Below are 19,884 nucleotides of genomic sequence, written 5' to 3'. Positions count from 1 at the left end.
GGCTTGCTCTGCAGGAACTCAGCTCTTTCCATTCCGTAAAATCACAAGCTCGTGTCTGAGTCTCCCTCTGGTCTCTGGTCTAGGTGCTGAGAACGATTGAGGGACACCTGGTCTTCTCTGTCAACCCCATCTCATTTGGTAACTCTTTGGCCAAGACAGGGATGCCTTCTTCAGCCTTAGTTTTACCCCGGGCTGCCTGGGCACCATGGGAAACCAAAATCCCAAACTGGACCCACACACTCCTCTGGGTTACTTACTGGCTTAATCTCAAAACTCTAGGCCTAAGACCTGACCTTAATCTTCCGCTGTAACCGGGAATGTTCTATGCACCATGTCGATAACCAGTCGTGCTTGCCTGAAAAGATCAGCTTGTGACTTTCAATTCTGTTATACTAACCAATTTCTGCAACTTCTGTGAGCGGACAGTAAAAGTGAGCTGAAATTCCTTATGTCCCTCTCTCCGTCTCCCCTGCCCCCATCTCAAATCTTGCTCATGCAGCAAGATCCCACCAAAAACTCTCCCCCCTCGCTCCCTCTCCTGACCCTCTGACTCTCAGTTATCCTTCGCACCCTGTGGCATATCCACCACCCTAGGTGCCATCTGACTCCACTGGGCCAAGGGCCTACTATCTCACCTGGCTGAGGGCCTACTATCTCACCTGGCCGAGGGCCTACTGTCTCACCTGGCATGATCTCCATGTTATACTCTCCTTTGTTCTTGCCATGGAGGAGCATGAGCGCGTCTATTAGGCTGCCCAGGATCATGGGGATGAGATCTTCCTTACAACCATGCCCATGGGAACTGAGGCAGTCCCCAGACAGGACCCTCATTGCCAATATCAGGTAGACACAGCTGAGAGTCATGATTCAGTGCCTTTTGGCTGGATTACAGGTGGCTTCCCATAAGGTTATTGACTTTGACAAACTGCGGGAAATTACTCAACTTTGGGATGGGAACCATGCTGCCTATCTAGCTAGACTTACTAAGGTCCTGACTAAGTATACCTGCTTGGACCCCACCTCTCCAGCTGGGACAAGCCTTTTTGGCCTCTTATTTTATTCCTTAGTCAGCCCCAGACATAAAGAAAAAACTTAAAAAGGCTGAGGATGGCCCTCAAACCCCAATCAACGGGCCCTCTTACATGCCTGATATATGCAATGGAGGTAGTAAGAGGAATGAGACCCAATCCCGCTCTTAGCCTTGAAATCTAGCAAACTTCTCTATCCAAGTGGTGTCTTGAGGCAGTTCTAAGATAACCTAGTTCCACAAGCCAAAGGAAAAATGTGCAATTTTTAACTCTAGCCACAAGAGGCTCAAGGAACTGCAAAGAGGGTAATAAAGTCTTAGGAAAGGAATTGGAAAAAAAAAACACAACAGTTTCCTATAGGAAAGGGTTTGAAATTGTTTGTTCCAAAAGGAAAGAAGACAAACCTCAGAAAGTTTAAGTATGTAGCAAGTGGTATGAGCATGTCATAAAAATGGAGCTTATGAGTAAAGCTGGTATGAAATTAAGTTGGCTGTGATATACAGAGTCAGGATTGGTGCACTGAAGGGCCGGGTGAGTTGGCTCCTACGCCATGATCTCTGTCCTCACTCCAGTGCCAACTTACCTCCTAGCACCTAATCCATGACCGGCCATTTTTCCATTCCTTCCTGGTTATGCCTTCCTGTCCTACTCCCCTTATGGGGTGAGACCTACTTGTTAAGTTACATGCCACCTCCTAATTTGGCTCCAGCAGCCAAATTTTAATTCTGTTCCCTCCAATGAGCCTCCCCCCCTCCTCTCCTCCTCCTCTTCCTCCTCTTCCTCCTCTTCCCTTTTCCCCTCCTTTTCCTCCTCCTCTCCCCTACCCCCTGATTTGGTGGATCCCATTGTATGGGACACCTCCTCCCCTGTGGTGGCAACACACCATCAGCCTGTTCTTATCTGCTCCTGTCTTTCCTTGTTCTATCTCAATTTCCCATCTTGGTAAAACACGTCCAGGATCTGTTGCCCATTATTAATTGCCTTAAAAGTAAGGGTGTGGATTCACAGGGAAAAAGACAGGCCTCCTGTGATATAGTCTCCAGCCAAGGGCAGATGGTAGAGGCCCAGTGCCTCCTGGAGGGAACAACATCCCAAAAAGCTGAACTAGTGGCCCTCACTAGGGCCCTCCACCTGGCAAAAGGAAAAAGGTAACCATTTCTACTGACTCCAAGTATGCCTTCCTTATTGCCAATTGTCACACGACAATCTGGAAAGAACGGGGGTTCCTATGTATAAAAGGGAACCCTATTGTTAATGCCTGCCTAATTTTAAAACTAATTCAGGCCCTTTCCCACCCATCTGCTGTGGCTATCGTCCATTGTAAAGAACATCAGATGAATGATTCCCTTGTTTCCCAAGGTAACAATAAGTCCTAGGCAATGGTATGCCAGCTCACTCAACAATCAGCAGCTCCGGCCCCCATTTTATTTACAGGTCCCAGACTTGACCCCTCAGTATTCCCTGTCCAAGAAAAAACTTCTCTATGAGAAGGGTGATACCCATGGAGAACAGGGATGGATCTTTGTGGGAAATAAATTGGCCTTGCCTCTGGCAGGCTATAACCCTCATACAACAGGTTCATGCCTCACTTCATATTGGGCCAAAGGCACTGTTTCAGTTTTTAAAGCGCTTCTTTTATCACCCTCAGCTTTCCACCAAAGTAGAGTCTGCCTGTCGGGCATGTTTTACATGCTCCACCACCCCTCAAGGAGAACTCAGGCCAGCCTTTATAATTCACCAAATGCAGGGCTATTTGCCTGGACAAGGCTGGTAAGTTGATATCAACCATATGCCCACCCACAAAAAGGATGAGGTAACTTCTTGTCCTGGCAGACACCCTCACAGGGTGGGTTGAGGCCTTTCCAACTCCCAAAGAGACGGCAGGAGTTGTAACCTTATTTTTACTTTCAGAAATTACTCCTGGTTTTGGCCTTCCTTCTTCCCTTCAATCTGCTAACAGCCCAGCCTTTATTTCCCAAGTAGTACAACAGGTGTCTTCATCCTAGGACACAGCCTAGTCTCAGCTCAGGAATTTTCAGGTAAACTCCAGGTGGCCATGGAATCCATCTTGGTATCTCTAGCCTCACTCCAGCGCCAACTTACTTCCCTAGCACAGGTTTCTCTCCAAAACCACCTAGTCTTGGACCTTCTAATAGCTGAAAAAGTTCATCCAGAGCCACATCCAAGAAATGACCAGAGGGGCAGTTAGTCAGCTTCTTCTCCACCCGTACACTCACCTGCTGACTACCCCTTAGGTGTCCCAAACAACCGGCATAAAGCCCCATGATGCCCCTGTCCAGCAGGAAATAGCCAGATGACTATTGACACCCTATTACCAAAGACACCAGAATGACAGACCACTGGAGGGCAGAGGCAGCCAAGAAAAGCCACTTTCTTATATACCACCTGTCCCAATTATACACCACCTGTCCCAATCGTTCTTCACTAGCACAAAACTGTTCAAACTCACAAAAAAAGTTATGTGCTGAAAGCTGACCCCAGTCATATAAACCCTGCTACAACCAGACTCTGTGCAACCTCTCTGATCCTGACCAGTAAGTTCGCCCAGGAGCGTACCCCAATACATTTTTCTTTCTTTACCTTTACCTCCTCCTGCATGTTTCTTTCCTCGCCTAAAACCTTACACTCCTCACCTTTTTCTCCTTTCTATATATGTCTGTCTCTTTCAGCAATACATGACTTTTTGACTCAGTGTCTTGAACTTCTACCAGCTGAGTTTTGCCCCCATCCCTGGGCTTGTTTATTTTTTTAATTGAAAATGATTTTACCAATATTTTTTATTCATATACATTATGAGGGTACAGTGTGATATTCCAATACAAGGATACAGTGTATACTGATTGCATCAGTACTCTCCTTTATATTGGAGACATTTTATTTTAAGGAAATATCAAACAAGATTATCATACAAAATCTGACATGACATGTGAAGGGATCCTTCACATCCATCCCAGGGGACCAGGCAGAGGCAGGCACAGGAGAAGGATTATTATAAGGTTTATTAGAGGAGCCATATTTCCCCCAAGAGGGAGCACATGGCACCTGTAGCAGGTCTGGGGGCAGGAAGTGAGGTAGGTGGGAGTTCAGGTGGGTCTGGGCAGAGAGATGGGTGGTCATCTGTATGGCAGGAACTCCAGGGCTGGGAGGAGCTCAGGTCTGGGTGGAGCTGAAGACCAAAGGTGGGCATAATACTAACAACATAAAATTACTTAGTTTGACAAAGTATCTGAAATTAAAAGTATAACCTATTAAAAAAGAGAAAATTCTTCTGATAAAGTAGTTTATAGATACCATGGACCTTGTCCCAGACTTCACAGCTTATTTACTTGCTTCTGTGAGAAGTTTCTTGAGATTGCTCAGTGAGTCCAGAACCTGTACATTTTCTTCTCAATTGGTAAAACCAGAAGGTAGCAAATAATCATTTATTCTGACTGCAGAGCTTCTAAGCATCACTTCCTATGACCTCACAAGGGAGTTTATGCTTTGTAGGGTCTGGTTGCTTATAAATGTTTTACATTTCTTTCTCTGCCCCTTTTCTCATTATTCTCTTCAAAAAGTTGGCAAAGGTGCTGGTAGCTCACACCTGCAATCCTAGCTACTCAGGAAGCTGAGATCTGAAGATTGTGTTTCAAAGCCAGCCTCCATGAGACTGTTATCTCCAGTTAACTACCAGAAAACCAGAAGTAGACCTGTAACTCAAAGTGGTAGAGCACTAGCCTTGAGCAAAAGGAGCTCAGGGCCCAGACCCATGTTCAGAAAAAAAGATGTACAAAGAGGTTTCAACTTAACACGCCCAGTTATGTATACAGTGCATGTTGATCAATGTCACCCCTTTCACCATCCCCCTCAAAATCTACTCCTTCCTCATCAGTTACTCTGTTTTCTAGTTCCATTTGCATCTATATAAATGGAGTAACAAGACTCTATTCTTCTGACAGGACCCCATTCCTCTTTCAGTTCATCTGCCTGCTCTCCCCAATCAAAATATGTTTCAGCTTCCTGGTATTCATTCTGTTAATTACTGAGAGGAGTTATTCTTGCATTGTTTCTTAAAGCATTCAGCTATATCCTAAGAGGAGTTAATATTACTAGATGGATTTTGAACATGTCTGCCAGCTGGGACTTCCTTTCACAGGAAAAGTCTCAGTTTCAGATCATTGGTCATTTCTCATTTTTGCAACTACCAATAAATTCTTTTCTGTGTTTTCAATGAATGGATTAAGCCCATTTTCCATGTTTATGATTAGTAAGGTCATCAATAATATTTAGGAATCCATCATTTCTATTGCTTTAGATAAGTCTATGTTTTCTCTGTGGGAAATAGATAATATGGGCTCAGTTTTCTTTGATACTGTTTTTTTTTTCTTTCTGATTGTAGAGTCTTTCTGACTAAGTTGTTATTAATAGCAGAGTTATTCAGGTCAGGAGGGGCCATATTGTACTTTTCTAGCAACATGGACTACATGTCTACTGTTTTCCAGATCCCACAGTGATATCTGCTTTTCTGGGCTGACTGGGTTTCTATCCATGGTTAAGCATCTCTCCACTGACTTTTGAGCCATCTATTCTGGAGCCTTCTGGGTTGCTTTCTTCTCATATTGCAGCTATGGAGATTCAACTGAAGTGGGGATGCTGGATCTAGCCAGCACCATCTTGGCCACATGACAGATAGGGAATTGGGTTTAACTTGTACCATATTGTCTTCATGGTGGAGGCAGGAAAATCCTACTTCTCAGACGATGGGCATGCCTGAATTCCTAGAGGCAGAGGTGGGGACTTGCACAATAGGTCACTAGATTTGCCAATCTTGGGTTATGAACTCTAAAGCTCCTTGTGACCCTGCCCCCTGACCAGAGCCTATTTATGGTGAGACCAGTTCAGGCACTATATGCCATTCTCACGTTCCTGAGTCTCCTGTCGCCTGTCTCTCCTCTGGTCACCATAGTGTCTCACTTCAGCTGTCCACTGAGGTTAATCTGCTTTTTTTTTATTGTGAAAATACTATACAAAGGGGTTACAATTACATGGGCAAGATAATGAGTACATTTCTTATCAAGCATTGTAGCCTCCTCCTTTGTTCCCCTTCCCATCCCCTCCTCCTCCCACTCACCCAACTCTCCCCCACTACTAAAGTTGTAAATTATTTGCAATAACTAGTATATGTCTGAGTTAAGCAGAAAAGGTCAATTAAGTTGATGTTAGGGAAATGAACCCTAAGATATGTATTCAAATGTTTTTTTTCTTTCATGCGATTGTTTCTAACACATTTACAAGATTATTTCTTTGTTACTTTGTATGTCCCTCCCCCACAGTATAACCCTACTTTCACTGTATTTGATGTTGGTATAATTTGTGGAGGGGAAGGGGAAAAACAAATCGTTTAAATAGGGATACAGGTGGACCCATTGCAACAATGAGACGTACAGTCGTTATGTGTTTTGTTTTGTTTTTTGTATTTTTCTTCTCTTTCTTTTCTCTCCTGCTTTCCGTTTTCTGACAATGTTAATTGTAGTCAAGGGCATGCAGGTGTTCATTACAGGAGTCCACCTGCAGTCACTGGCCTGCCAATAAAGACTCCCAATTCTACCTCTCAAAATGTGGCTTCTCTGTTTCTTGCAACTGAGATACCTTACAACACAACTACCTTTCTACCTTGTATTATTATATGGGAATTCATTCATGAGATATAGAGAAGCTACATTTGAAAGGTCAAATTGGGCATCTTTAGTAGAAAGCCAGCAACTGCAGGTGGACTCCTGTCCCCAAGACCTACAACCCATAAAGTAGTTTGCACAAAGCTTCTAAAGGCAAAAATCACATGTGTGGAGTGGGTCCCAAACCCAATGAAAGTTATAAGCAAAGCAAACCATATAGGGGAATACTTAGGTGGTGATCAAACTAAACCATCTAGGGGAATAATAAGGAATGAGCATTCTTTGAAGCAGAACTCTCCTGGGGCTAAACAGCATGGTAATCTGCATATTCTCTGAATGGCTTTTCTCACTTCTAGGCTTTTTGGAGCTGGGTAAAAAGATCCTCCCCATCTCCTCCCTAGCAAGGCACCAGGAAGGCTATGAGGACAAGGCATGTTACTTGGACCCAGTATCCTTATTTTAGTATATTTTCTTCTGTCATTGCTGCTAACAGTCTTGAAACTGCTCTCACGAGGCTCTCCAGTGCCATTACCTGAGGAATTGGCCATTTCCCAGACCTGGGTAGGCTATGCTGGATTTAATTTTAGGTAGGACAGTAATACAATCTTTATGCCCATAGGATAGCGTAAACTGTAGGGATCTGACGGATTTACCTAACAGATGAATGCAATGTTTTAGGAGGACAGGTTCACTGGCAATTGTGAGCATAATGCATATTGGCTCTATGTGTGTGTGGGGTATCAGGTGGGTCCATAAGGTGAGGCATGGCTGACACAGCAATGGAAGGAGAGTCCAAGGCTACAGTATGAATCCAGGAAGGTGCAAAGTTTGTGCTCAGTAGTAAAAGCAGTGTGCCCGTTAGTGTCTCAAAGCTGTGTATGGACTGTGTCCTTTTGGTAGGCTTGGGCAGTCAGAACACAGCATGCCCAGAGCCAAGGGTATACTACCCTTCCCTCAGTATTTGAGGATCATGTAGGAGCATAGATGCATTAGTAGGCCCAGTCATGTTGTCAATCAGTGTTCAAGGACTATACAGGGTGAGTATCTCAGAGTAGGCTTCCCAGTTGCTTCCCAGGCATGTTAGTGGGAGGGAGGGGCCCTCAACTGCTTCCTGTGGACTTCATGGGCTGAGATGCTGAGAGAAAGCCATGTGACTGCTTCCTGGTACCTGAGGAAGTTGAGTGGGGTTGACTGTCTGGTCTGCATGGGAGGAAAGCCCCACGATGGTGCTGTTCCGTAAACTTTTGGATAGTGGAGGATACAACATGGACTGTGCTCTCTCTGAAGTAATGCAACAGTATAGATTTCTCTGGCAGCTCTGCAGATTGGGCTCAGGATCTCTCAGGGCTGCAGGCTTCTTCAGTTACAAATACTTCAGGTGTTTGCAGGTTTATTGGGAACTGCTGAGATCCTCCAGCTTATTTTCTATTGTGTGAAGTTTAAGTTTGATCTCATTCAGGAGATGTGATGCTAGATGCTATGTGCACCATTATCTTCTTTATAAAGAAATGCATTTGGGTCTCTTGGCTCTGTGTAGTTTCTATTGCCTGTTTGTTACATGCCAATGCTCTCTCTCAAAAGCTATTCCAGTGGGAATAATAATTAATGTTATTTAGATTTATCCCTGTTTGTGGAGAGAAGCTAGCAGTCTTGCTGATGACATTCCACTGAGTACTTACTGTCTTCCAGAAAGGTTAGGAGGTGTGCATGTCAGCAAGGAAAACAGACATGAACTCTAACTTAAAAAGAATTCACACACAAAAAAGAATTCACAGCTCTTTCCCATCTTGCAAGATGGTGGATGAAAAGGGTGAGAAGCCTAACAGGTAGGCATAGAAGCCTGAATCCAAGTAGGCTAGTTCCAATGGCAAGGTGAAGAAAACTACCCTATTGCTAAAAAGTCCAAGGAAGGGAGGCTCTACTGCAGTCCTAGTCTGAGGAATTGGTAAATATTCCCAATCTACCTTGTATTTCAGAAAAGCCATGGAGAAGTGGAAGTACTTGGCTGCTGAATCCAAGGTTGAAGGTAAAAGGAGAAGCTTCTTGCTACTGTTACAAAACCATTTGATAGTGACAAGAATAGTGGTATACAGGTAGTTATCCTAGTGAAGATGTACTTCAAAAGCTGTTGAGCGATGGCAAAAAGTGCTTCACTCTGTATGCATGGAGGCTGTGGGAAAGCATCACTCCAGAGACCATCCTCATCATCCTCACTGGGCACCATAGATGTAAGAGAATGGTTTTCTTGAAGTAGCTGGGCAGTGTCTTGCTTGTGACTGGAACTCTATCACTCAATCACATTCCTCTCCATACAATCCACCAGAAATTTGTTATTGCCACCTCCACAAAAATTGATATCAGTAAGCTTCAAGCCCTTAAACACCTCATTGAAAATTACTTCAAGAAAAAGCAGATCAAAGATGGCAGACTAGAGACAGAGCAATATGAGAGCTGTCTGCTCAATCAGAAATATAAAGCTCCAACCTGGAAATTGAGCTCAAGAGTAGATGTCTGGAAGAGGCAAGCAGTCAGAGGCTAGTGCCAATAAAGGAACATCAGATGTATTGATAGGAATCTGCTTTGTTCTTATAACTGATATTGCTCCCATGGCTTGGCCCAGTGACTAGCCTTCCCTCAGGAGATCTTTCCAAAATTCTCCAGCCCAGTCTCCAGCCCAGAATTTTAATCTAAATATGAAAGCCCACTTCCCTCCCCTCGCTGGTGATAGGTTCCTGAGAGGTGGGGCAGTTTTTTTTCTCAAACAATAGGTTCCCCGAGTCAGCCTGCAACTTAAACAGTCAAGACTCTTTGAGCCTCAAGTTCCCTGTGACCCATCCTCCTAACCAAGATCCTATTTAAGCCCCTACACTCCTGCTGCCATTACGCCATGCCTCTTGTCTTCTGACTCTCCTCAGGTCACCATGGCATCCTTTTCAACTCTCCATTAAAGCTGATCTGGTCTGTTGAGTTCACTTTTTGCACTTTCTTTATTCTAATACCCTAATGACTCAGTTTCCCAACACTTATAACTCAGGAAAAGGAGAAAAATTAACCAAAAAACAGGTCGGTGTAACCAGGTCCCATTGCAGTCCACTGGGCTGCAGTCTTCAGCTCTGTGGAAATCTCAGCTTGGTGTGGCTATCTGCCCAGTGAAGAGCATAGAATGAAAGCACATTTGGTGCAGACCTCTGTTTTGGAAAGCCCAACACATGGAACAGTCCTCAGCTCAGTGTAAATCTCCCACCAGCCCTCTGCTCAACAGTGATCTTTGCCCAACTCCATTTGGAGCAGCCCACCCAGCAAGACAGCAGCTGCAGTGCAACAGAGAAATGACTTCACAGGTGAAACCTGGGAAGGAGACCACCTGAACATGAAATACCATTAGTCACATGTTCACTACTACCAGGTAGCCAGAAGGAAGGGCTGGGGAGGAACTCAGCCCCTAGCTGAGAAACAGGAGAGAAACAGAGGAAGGTGGGAGAAGGAGCATAAACAGACACAATTCTGAGCTCAGGACCCAGAGACTACATAGATCACAGCCTGCACCAGCAAAGTGAGGATTTAACCTGCTTCACACTGTGTCAGGAATTTGCACTTGCAGGGAGTTTGGGACAAGGAACAAAGTTTGGTACTCAGAGTAGGCATCAGTCTCAGCCTGCACTAGGCAGCCTGCACTCAGCCTCTTGCCCAGATTGGATGTGGGCGAGCCCAGGACAATGGACAAAGCCTAGATCTCCTATTCATAGTTCACACCAGTCTTGGTCCCCACCTGTGCCTGAGGATTTAACGTCTTCCTGGCCTGGGACAAAGGGCATGGCTAAGGCTTCCCACCAAGTCCACTCTCAATACAAATAGGAACTGAGCCCATCAGGAACAGCTACAGGGAGGAACAAAAAGGTGGTGATCCAAACCAAAGTCCCACCCTGAGCTCAACTGTCAGTGCTGAGGGAAAAGCAAGCCTCCAGCAGTGCTATCTGGAACCAGAGACCAAGCCAGAAGACCCCCCAATTGCAGAGTTCCACCCAAAATTCAGCAACTAGGGCTGAGTGTAAGTGGTATTGGTCTTAGTGGGGGCTCTTGCCCCAGGAAAGGACTTAGAAGGTCCCTTAACTTCTAAACAACCATGGTAGATCTCTAACACTTGTGAGGACACAACATGGCCTCTAACCCTGGGAAAGGCCTCTGTGAGACTTCTAATGCCAGCTAGTGGACACAGAGGAGGACCTCTAAAAGCTCAGGTATGAATCTTCATATGTGAGGCTGCTAGCATCTTACTGTGGGGGTCTACCCACAGCCTTGCCCATCAGTCCATCCATGAAAGGGATGCTGCTGGCCACCCACAGCATCAGGGGTAGTGCCCACCAAACCTGACCATACACCCCTGGGCAGGAAAGTTCTGGCATTAGGGTTAGGAGGTATGCATCTAGCTGGACCCAAAAGTCTTTATGTGCACCTCACCACCTACACCATTAAGGATTTCACCTAGACCAAGAGAGCTCCCAAACCAGCCAGGGCATCCATATATGGAATGCCCCCATGCATAGCACCAAGGGTCTTTGCCTAGCTGACCCCAAAAGCCCATCCATGCTTTACCTTGCTGGATACCTTTACCCATCTGGCCTCAGAAGCCTGCCCAAGCATCCTAGTGAGGATGACAGCCCACAGCACTGTGGCTCATATCTAATTAGCACAAAAGGCTTCTCTGTGTCCCAGCATACAACACCCTTAGACATACCAGGGCTAGAGAAAACACTAAGCTGGACCCAAAAGCCTGCCCACACCTCTCCAGGGGACGCCAACTATACACTGCCCACAAGAAAGCTAGAATACCACAACCTATTACCACTGAACCTAATACTAATTTTATTTTTTATTTTTTTTTGTCAGTCGTGGGGCTTGAAATCTGGGCCTGGCCACTGTCCCTGAACTCTTCAGCTTGAGGCAAGCACTCTACCACTTGAGCCACAGAGCCACTTCCAGTTTTCTAGTGGTTAATTGGAGATAAGCATCTCATGGACTTTCCTGCCTGGGCAGGTTTTGAACCACAATCCTCATATCTCATTCTCCTGAGTAGCTAGGATTAGAGGTGTTAGCCACCGGTGCCCAACCCAATACCTAATCTTAACAACCTCTACAGACCCTGAACCTAAATGTGTAAATCACAGTGAAAAGATCACAAATTTCATGAGCAATCAAGACAACCTGCCACCCTCAAAAACCAACAACAACTCAGAAAAGGGCTCTAGTGAAAGTCAAAAAGAAGAGATGAAGAAATAAAGAACAATTAAAGCAATGATAAGAGAATTGTCTGATAAAATAAAAGGGCAGATCCAAAACCAAATAGAAGAATTTGAGGAGTAAATGAACAAGAAAATGCAAGAAATAAGATAGAAACATTACATACCTCAATGAAGGAAATGAAAGATGTAATCAATATCCTGAGAACTAACAAAGAGCTATGAGACATGAAAAACTCGATCTCCCTATTGTAAAACACAGTTGAAAGCATAGGCAACAGAACAAGGGAATTAGAAAACAGGGTATCAGGAGTTGAGGATAAAGCAGAAGTATTAGAACAAAAAATCAAAGGCAAAATCAAAGGAAAAGAACACTCAGAACATACCAAAGGGACATTCAAGAGTTGGCAGATTAAGCAAAAAGATCAAATCTACAAATAGTGTGGATAGACAAGAAGGAAGATTTCAAAATGAAAGGCATTGAAAATGTATTTAATAAAATAATAACAGAAAGCTTCCCTCAGCATAGTGAAGATATGGAACCAACCCAGATGCCCCTCAGTAGATGAATGGATCAAGAAAATATACAATGGAATTCTATGCCTCCATCAGAAAGAATGACACAGTCCCATTAGTTAGGAAATGGATAAGACTTGGAAAAAATTGTATTAAGTGAATCAAGCCAGACTCAAAGAAACATAGGTCCCATGGTTTCCCATATCTGCAATAGCTAGTATATGTCTAGGACAAGCAGAAGAGGTCAAAAGCTATATACATATGACCATATAACCTGATGCTAAACAAAATGAACCCCAAGATAGGGACACAAGAGGCTTTATCTTTGTTGCTGTTCTTTTAAATGTAATTATAATGTACTATGTGATTTTTTTTTGTTTCTTAGTATGTTCTTCCCCCATGGTACAATTTCTGTTATCACTGTATTTGATTCTGGTGTGATGAATCTTGTATATACATTTTTCTAATTTGGGGAGGGGAAGGCAAATAACACAATGCTGAAATAAGGATCCAGGATGACCCATTGTGATAATGAGATGTACAAGACAGTAAGCTGAAAAACAGGGAGGAGTTGCGGAGGTGGAGAGGGAAGGGATGGTAGGGGAAAAACAAAGGAGGGTATAACAATGCTTGAGAAGAAATGGACTCATTACCTTGCTCATGTAACCGTAACCCCTCTGTACAGTATCTTTACAATAAAAATATATATTAAGAAAAAGTAAATTAAAAAAACAAAAAAAGAATTGACAGATTTAGCAAAAAGATCAAATCTACAAATAGTTGGGGTAGATAAGAGGGAAGAATTCAAAATGAAAGGCATTGAAAATGTATTTAATAAAATAACAGAAAGCTTCCCTCAGCTCAAGAGAGAAAATCCTACCCATGTGACAGAGACATACTGAACTCCTAGCAGACAGGATCTGAGAAGAAGCACTTCTATACAAATCATAGTGAAAACTTTGGATTTAAAAAGCAAGGAATTAGGGCTGGGAAGGTGGTTCAGTGGTAGAGCACTTGCCTTGCATGCAGGAGGCCCTGGGTTCAATTCCTCAGTACCACATAAGCAAAAAGAAAAAAGCCGGAAGTGGTAGAGTGCTAGCCTTGAGCTGAAGAGCTGAGGGACAGCGCCCAGGCCCAGAGTTCAGGCCCCATGACCAGAACGCCCCCCCCCCCCCCAAAAGCAAGGAATTAATTTTAAATGCAGCAAAATCAAAGAAGGAACTTTATTACCATGAAAAAATTAAAATTACTGCAGATTTATCTACACAAACTTTGAAAACAAGATAACCTGGAGTGGTATAATTCTAGCTCTGAATGAAAACAATGCCAACCCATGACAAACAAAAGCATTCACAACTAAAAACCAAAGAATTCATGAACACTAAACCTGCACTACAAAGGATAGTAAAGGGAAGCATACAATCTGAAGAAAACAATCAAAGTCAAGGAAACACAACATTGAATAAAACTTATTAGACTAGTTTAGTAAACACAAGAAGAGGAAAGAAACACTATAGGAAAACAACAAAATGGCAAGAAACGTCATATTTATCCCTCAGAGAGCTTATACCACTCAAACAGATTGGATGATTGGATCAAAAATAAAATCCAATCATTCACTTTCTACAAGAAACTGATCTCATAGTCAAAGATAAACACAAATTCTGAGGAACATTCTCCAAAAATGATCATATCCCAGAACATGCAACAAGACTGAACAAATACAAAAGGATCGAGATAACTACTTGCATCCTATCTGATCACAATGAAATCAATCTAGTTCTCAACCACAAAGCATAGTACAGAAAAGACTCAAACACACAGACTGAACAACACACTGCTGAACAACATGGGGATCACAGAAATAAAGGAGGAAATCAGAAAGTTCTTAAAATTCAATGAAAATGAAAAGACATCATACTGGAAACTCTGAGATACTGCAAAAGCACTACACAGTAAACAGTCTCATGATGCAACTAAAGCAGCTAGAAAAATAGGAACAAACCAAACTCCAAACTACTATATATAGAGAGACAGTAAAGATTAGGGCATAAATCACTTAAATAGACTAAAAAATTATGCATAAAATCTATAAAACAAAAAGCTCTACTTTTGAAAAAAATAATAAAATTGCCAGACTACTAGTTAAATTGATGAAGAAAAAGAGAGGAGAGAATAAGAACAACAAAATCAGAGATGCCAAAGGAAACAACCAAACAGTCAAGAAATCTGAAAGGTATGAAGGACTATTTTTAAAACCTATACTCAAATTAGATGGAAAATCTAGTAGAAAAGGACAAATTCAGGCTGGGAAGGTGGCTCAGTGATAGAGCACTTGCCTTGCATGCTTGAGGCCCTGGGTTCGATTCCTCAGCACCACATAAGCAGAAAAAAGAAAGCCGGAAGTGGTGCTATGGCTCAAGTGGTAGAGTGCTAGCCTTGAGCTGAAGAGCTGAGGGACACGCCCAGGCCCAGAGTTCAGGCCCCAGGACCGGACCCCAAAAAAACAAAAAAACAAAAAAGAAAAGGATAAATTTCCTAGAGACATACAATTTGCCTAATTTGAACAAAGAAGATATGAACCATTTAAACAGCCCCTCACACACTATGAGATTGAGGAACTACTTAGCAGTCTTCCAACAAGGAAGAGCCCAGATCTTTATGGATTCATGGCTAAATTCTATAAGACTTTTAAAGTTGAACTAACTTGTCTGTGAAATAGAAAAAGAAGGATCAAATCCAAACTCAATTAATGAACCACCATCACTCTCATTCCAAAGTAGGTTTCATCCCAGAGATGCAAGGCTGATTTAACATATGTAAATAAATAAAATAATATGTCATATCAACAAAGCCAAGGACAAGAACCACATGATCATCTCAACAAATGCAAAAAAAGCTTTGGACAAAACTTCCATTCATGTTAAAAAAAAAAAAGTCTGGAGAAGCCAGGAATAGAAGGAACATGCCAGCTGGGAGCTGGTGGCTCATGCTTATAATCCTACCTATTGAGGAGGCTGAGATCTGAAGATCACGGTTCAAAGCCAGCCCCGGCAAGAAAGCCTGTGAACCTCTTTTTTTTGGGGGGGGGTCCAGTCGTGGGGCCTGAACTCTTGGGCCTGGGCGCTGTCTCTCAGCTCTTCAGCTCAAGGCTAGCACTCTACCACTTGAGCCACAGCGCCACTTCCGGCTTTTTTCTTTTTGCTTATGTGGTGCTGAAGAATCGAACCCAGGGACTCATGAATGCAAGGCAAGTGCTCTACCACTGAGCCGCCACCTTCCCAGCCCTGTGAAACTCTTATCTCCAATAAACCACCAGGAAACTGGAAGTGGTGCTGTGGCTCAAGTGGTAGAGCACTCACCTTGAGCTGAAGAGCTGAGGGACAGCACCCAGGCCCAGAGTTCAAGCCCCACGACCAACCAAAAAAAAAAAAAAAAAGGAACATGCCTCAACATAATAAAGGCCATATATGACAGGTCAACAGCCAACATCATACTGAATAGTGAAAAAACTAAAACCATTTCCTATAACATAGGGAAAAGGCAAGAATACCCTCTTCAATATAGTTCTGGAATTCCTCATCAGAGCAATAAGGCAAGATGAAGCTATAAAAGGAATTCACATAGGGAAAGAAGGAGTCAGATTATCCCTATTTGCAGATGACATGATATTATATATAAAGGACCCAAAAGACTCCATCTCTAAGCTCCTAAAGTTTATCAATAATTTTGGCAAGGTAGCAGGATACAAAATTAACTCACAAAAATCAGAAGCTGGTTTTTTTTTTTTTTTTTTTTTTTTTTTTTTTTTGTCGGTTGTGGGGGCTGGACTCTGGGCCTGGGCGCTGTCCCTCAGCTCTTCAGCTCAAGGTTAGTGCCCTACCACTTGAGCCACAGCGCCACTTCCGGCTTTTTTCTGCTTATATGGTGCTGAGGAATCAAACCCAGGGCCTCATGCATGCAAGGCAAGCACTCTACCACTGAGCCAACTTCCCAGCCCTAGAAGCTGTTCTGTATATCAACAACACACAATCAGAGAGGGAAATCAGGAAAACTACTCCATTTGCAATTGCCTCAAATAAAATAAAATAAATAAAATATCTGGAAATGTAACTAAAGACAAAGTGTTTACAGTGAAAACTATAAATATTGAAAGAAAGAAATTGAAGGCAATATTAGGAAATGGAAAGACCTTCCATGTGACCTTCTATGTTCATGGATAAGTAGAATTAATATTGTATAAATGGCCATTCTTCCAAAAAAATCATAAGTAACACAATCTCCATCAAAATCCCAATGACATTCTTTAGTGAAATAGAGAACACAATCCAAGAATTCATATGAAGCAAGTGGTGGAGAGCTTACCTTGAGTTCAGGCCCTACAACCGACAAAAAAAAAAAAAAAATAGACCCAAACATCAGAATAGAAGAACAAGAAACAAATACTTATAGTTATTAGTATTTATAAGGGAACCAATGATGTATAGTGGAAGAAAGATAACCTTTACAATAATTGCTGTTGGGATAACTGGGCATCCATATGCAGAAAACTGAAAGTTGATGCCTGCCTGTCACCATGCACTAATATTAACTCAATGGGGATCAAAAACCTCAGACCTGAAGTCTTGAAATTACTGCAAAATAGAGTAGGAGAAACATTAGAACTCATAAGAATAGGCAGAAACTTTTAGAAAATCATCACATGGACACCGCAGATAGGAGAGAGACTTGACAAATGGTATTACATCAAAAGTTAAAGTTTCTGCACAGCAAAGGACATACTACTAAACTAGAAAGACAGACAACAGACTGGGAGAAAATCTTTACCAGCAATACATCTGACAAAGGCCTAATAACCAAAACAGACAAGAAGCTCAAGAAACTAACCCCTCCCAGAGTTAATAAATCAATGACTAAATGGGCAAAGGAGAGACTTTTTAGAAGAAGAGGTAAGAAAGGCAAAGAACACATGAAGAAATGCTCATCACCTCTGGCCATAAAGGAAATGCAAATCAAAACAACTCTGAGAGTCCATCTCATCCCAGTTAGATTGACCAATATTGTGAATTTGAACAACAAAAAATGTTGATGGGGATGTGGGGAAAAAGAACCCTACTGCACTGTTTGTGGGACTGTAACTGTTACAACCAATCTGGACAGCAGTCTGGAAGTTTCTCAAAAACTAAACATAGATCTTCCTTGCAACCCAGCCATACCACTCCTAGGCATCTACTCAGAACATAACAAACCAGGATACCATAAAGACACTTGGACATCCGTGTTCATTGCTGCACAATACACATTGCATCATAAAAGCCAACTTGTGGAAACAGCCCAGATACCTTTCAATAGATGAATGGATCTGAAAATTGTGTTACCTATACACAATGGAATGTTACACAATCATTAGAAAAAATAATATTATGTCATTTCCAGGGAAATGGATGGACCTAGAACAAATCATGTTAGGTGAGGTAAGCCAAGCTCAGAGAGAGAAATGGCACATGTTTTCATTCAGATGCAGAAGCTAGATATAAAATACCCCATCATAATAAATCATACAGGTCTCCAAGTGTTCACATACAGTGAAACCAAAACAGGATACACTTAGGAGACGAACAGAAAGGCACAATGTCTATGTGCACCTGATCATAGAGAGTAATATTTCTCAAAATGAACTCTACGAAATGAAAACGAGTTTTTTTATTTTTTTGGTCCGGTCGTGGGTCCTGAAGTCTGGGCCTGGGTGCTGTGCCTCAGCTCTTGAGCTCAAGGCTAGCGCTCCACCACTTGAGCCACAGCGCCATTTCTGGCTTTTTTTTTTCTTTTTGCTTATGTGGTCCTGAGGAATCGAACCCAGGGCCTCATGCATGCAAGGCAAGCGCTCTACCACTGAGCCACCTTCCCAGCCCCGAGTTTTTTTTATTTTTACTGTCTTTGTTTTCTTGTTCTGTTTGTTCATTTATAAATCTTTGGGTGTGTAAGGGGAGGCACAGAAAAGGAGAGAGAAAGGGTAAACAAATGCAGCAATGGTATTCAGTGGACACTCTTGAAAATGAATTATAAAACTTATGGGTAGGGATGGGAGAGAAAAGCTGGAAGAAAGCAAGGGAAGAGGTGACATTGTCCAAAACCAATGTACTCTTCACCTGACTTATGTAACTGTAACCCCTCTGTAATCACCTTTATAATAACATTTAAAAATTAAGCAGCTGTGGAAGCCCAGACACCAGGAAGGCAAGATCTTTGACACAGAAAAAGAGAATTATGAGGTTACAGAGCAGGCAAGGTTGATCAGAAAGCTTTGGTTCACAAATTCTACCCCAAATCAAAGCTGTTCCTAAGCTTCAATACTACATACAATCCATTTTTGCTCTACCAAATGGAATTAATCCTCACAAACTAGTGTTCTAAACCTAGCAAGAGTCTAATTAAATCATTTATAAGTTAAGAAAAAAAGAATTTACAATCTAATATGCCAAATGTTTAATAGGAATGGCTGTTACTACATCCTTCTTTCAGTGATAAGAAATCGATAGAGAGAAAAGGGGATTCTCATAAAAGGAAAACAGCCACTCAGAGTTCATGGTGGGATTAAAATCCTTCCCTATTAGACTACAAATCAGCCTTCCTCCTAGCTTATGAAATATTTCCAATAATCTTATCCTTTGTCTTTCCTAATACTGTGGAACTCAATCCATGGGATCAGAGTTATATATTTTTTCTTCCCCCTCTCATAAATTCTGGGTCATGACACAATCTAGGGTAAAGGGGAATATAATTATTTACTCTCTATTCCACTGAACTTTCCCCTAGTTTTGTGTTTAAACTTTTCATGGTGTTTCTTCTCCCCTATCTGAGACTCTTGAACTCTGACTCTTGCCCTACTTGATGCCATACCTGTTTTTTTTCTGCACACCCTGCAAAAACTATGGATTCTAGTTTGTGACTCCTTTCTCTCTGAATCTTGAGTTCCTTAACAGTTGAGCGCACAATGTTGTAATAGTGAACATGTAGTCTTCATGGAACTATGCTCAGAGCATCAAATAGAGAATTTCACATTCTTACTTGCACAACCTATGACAAAAGAACTTTTTAAATCTCAGAATATAGATTGGGAAATCTAAGGTAGAAGTTTGAGGCTTGCCTAGGGTCACCCAGCTAAGTGCTACAGATGGATTCCAATCCAGGCAATCTGCTTGCAAGACTTTGCTGTTAATTGTTAATGTAGAGAAGATAAAGTTGGATATTTGGTCAATATGATGGCCCTCAAAATATCCAGAGAGCATTTCCTATTTGCTATGTTTCACCCATTGTTTCTAAGTAGTAGGAAGATGTGACAGAATATCTACTCCACAAATTGGCACAAATGCAGGCCTCCATATTTAGGGAAGCTCTTGTAAGAGGAGCATGCAAAACTATATGGCT

General features: G+C 42.4%; 1 pseudogene; it reads left to right on the top strand.

Moving 5' to 3' along the window:
* Positions 1 to 8,497: 8,497 nt before the first annotated feature.
* LOC138803528 (large ribosomal subunit protein eL6 pseudogene) lies at positions 8,498 to 18,870 on the top strand (annotated as a pseudogene).
* The last annotated feature ends 1,014 nt before the right edge of the window (positions 18,871 to 19,884 follow it).

Source organism: Dipodomys merriami, unplaced genomic scaffold, assembly GCF_024711535.1.
Source record: "Dipodomys merriami isolate MVZ:Mamm:240054 unplaced genomic scaffold, mDipMer1.0.p SCAF_34, whole genome shotgun sequence".
In the NCBI taxonomy this organism is placed as follows: domain Eukaryota; kingdom Metazoa; phylum Chordata; class Mammalia; order Rodentia; family Heteromyidae; genus Dipodomys; species Dipodomys merriami.
This window is presented reverse-complemented; position numbering and strand designations above follow the sequence as displayed.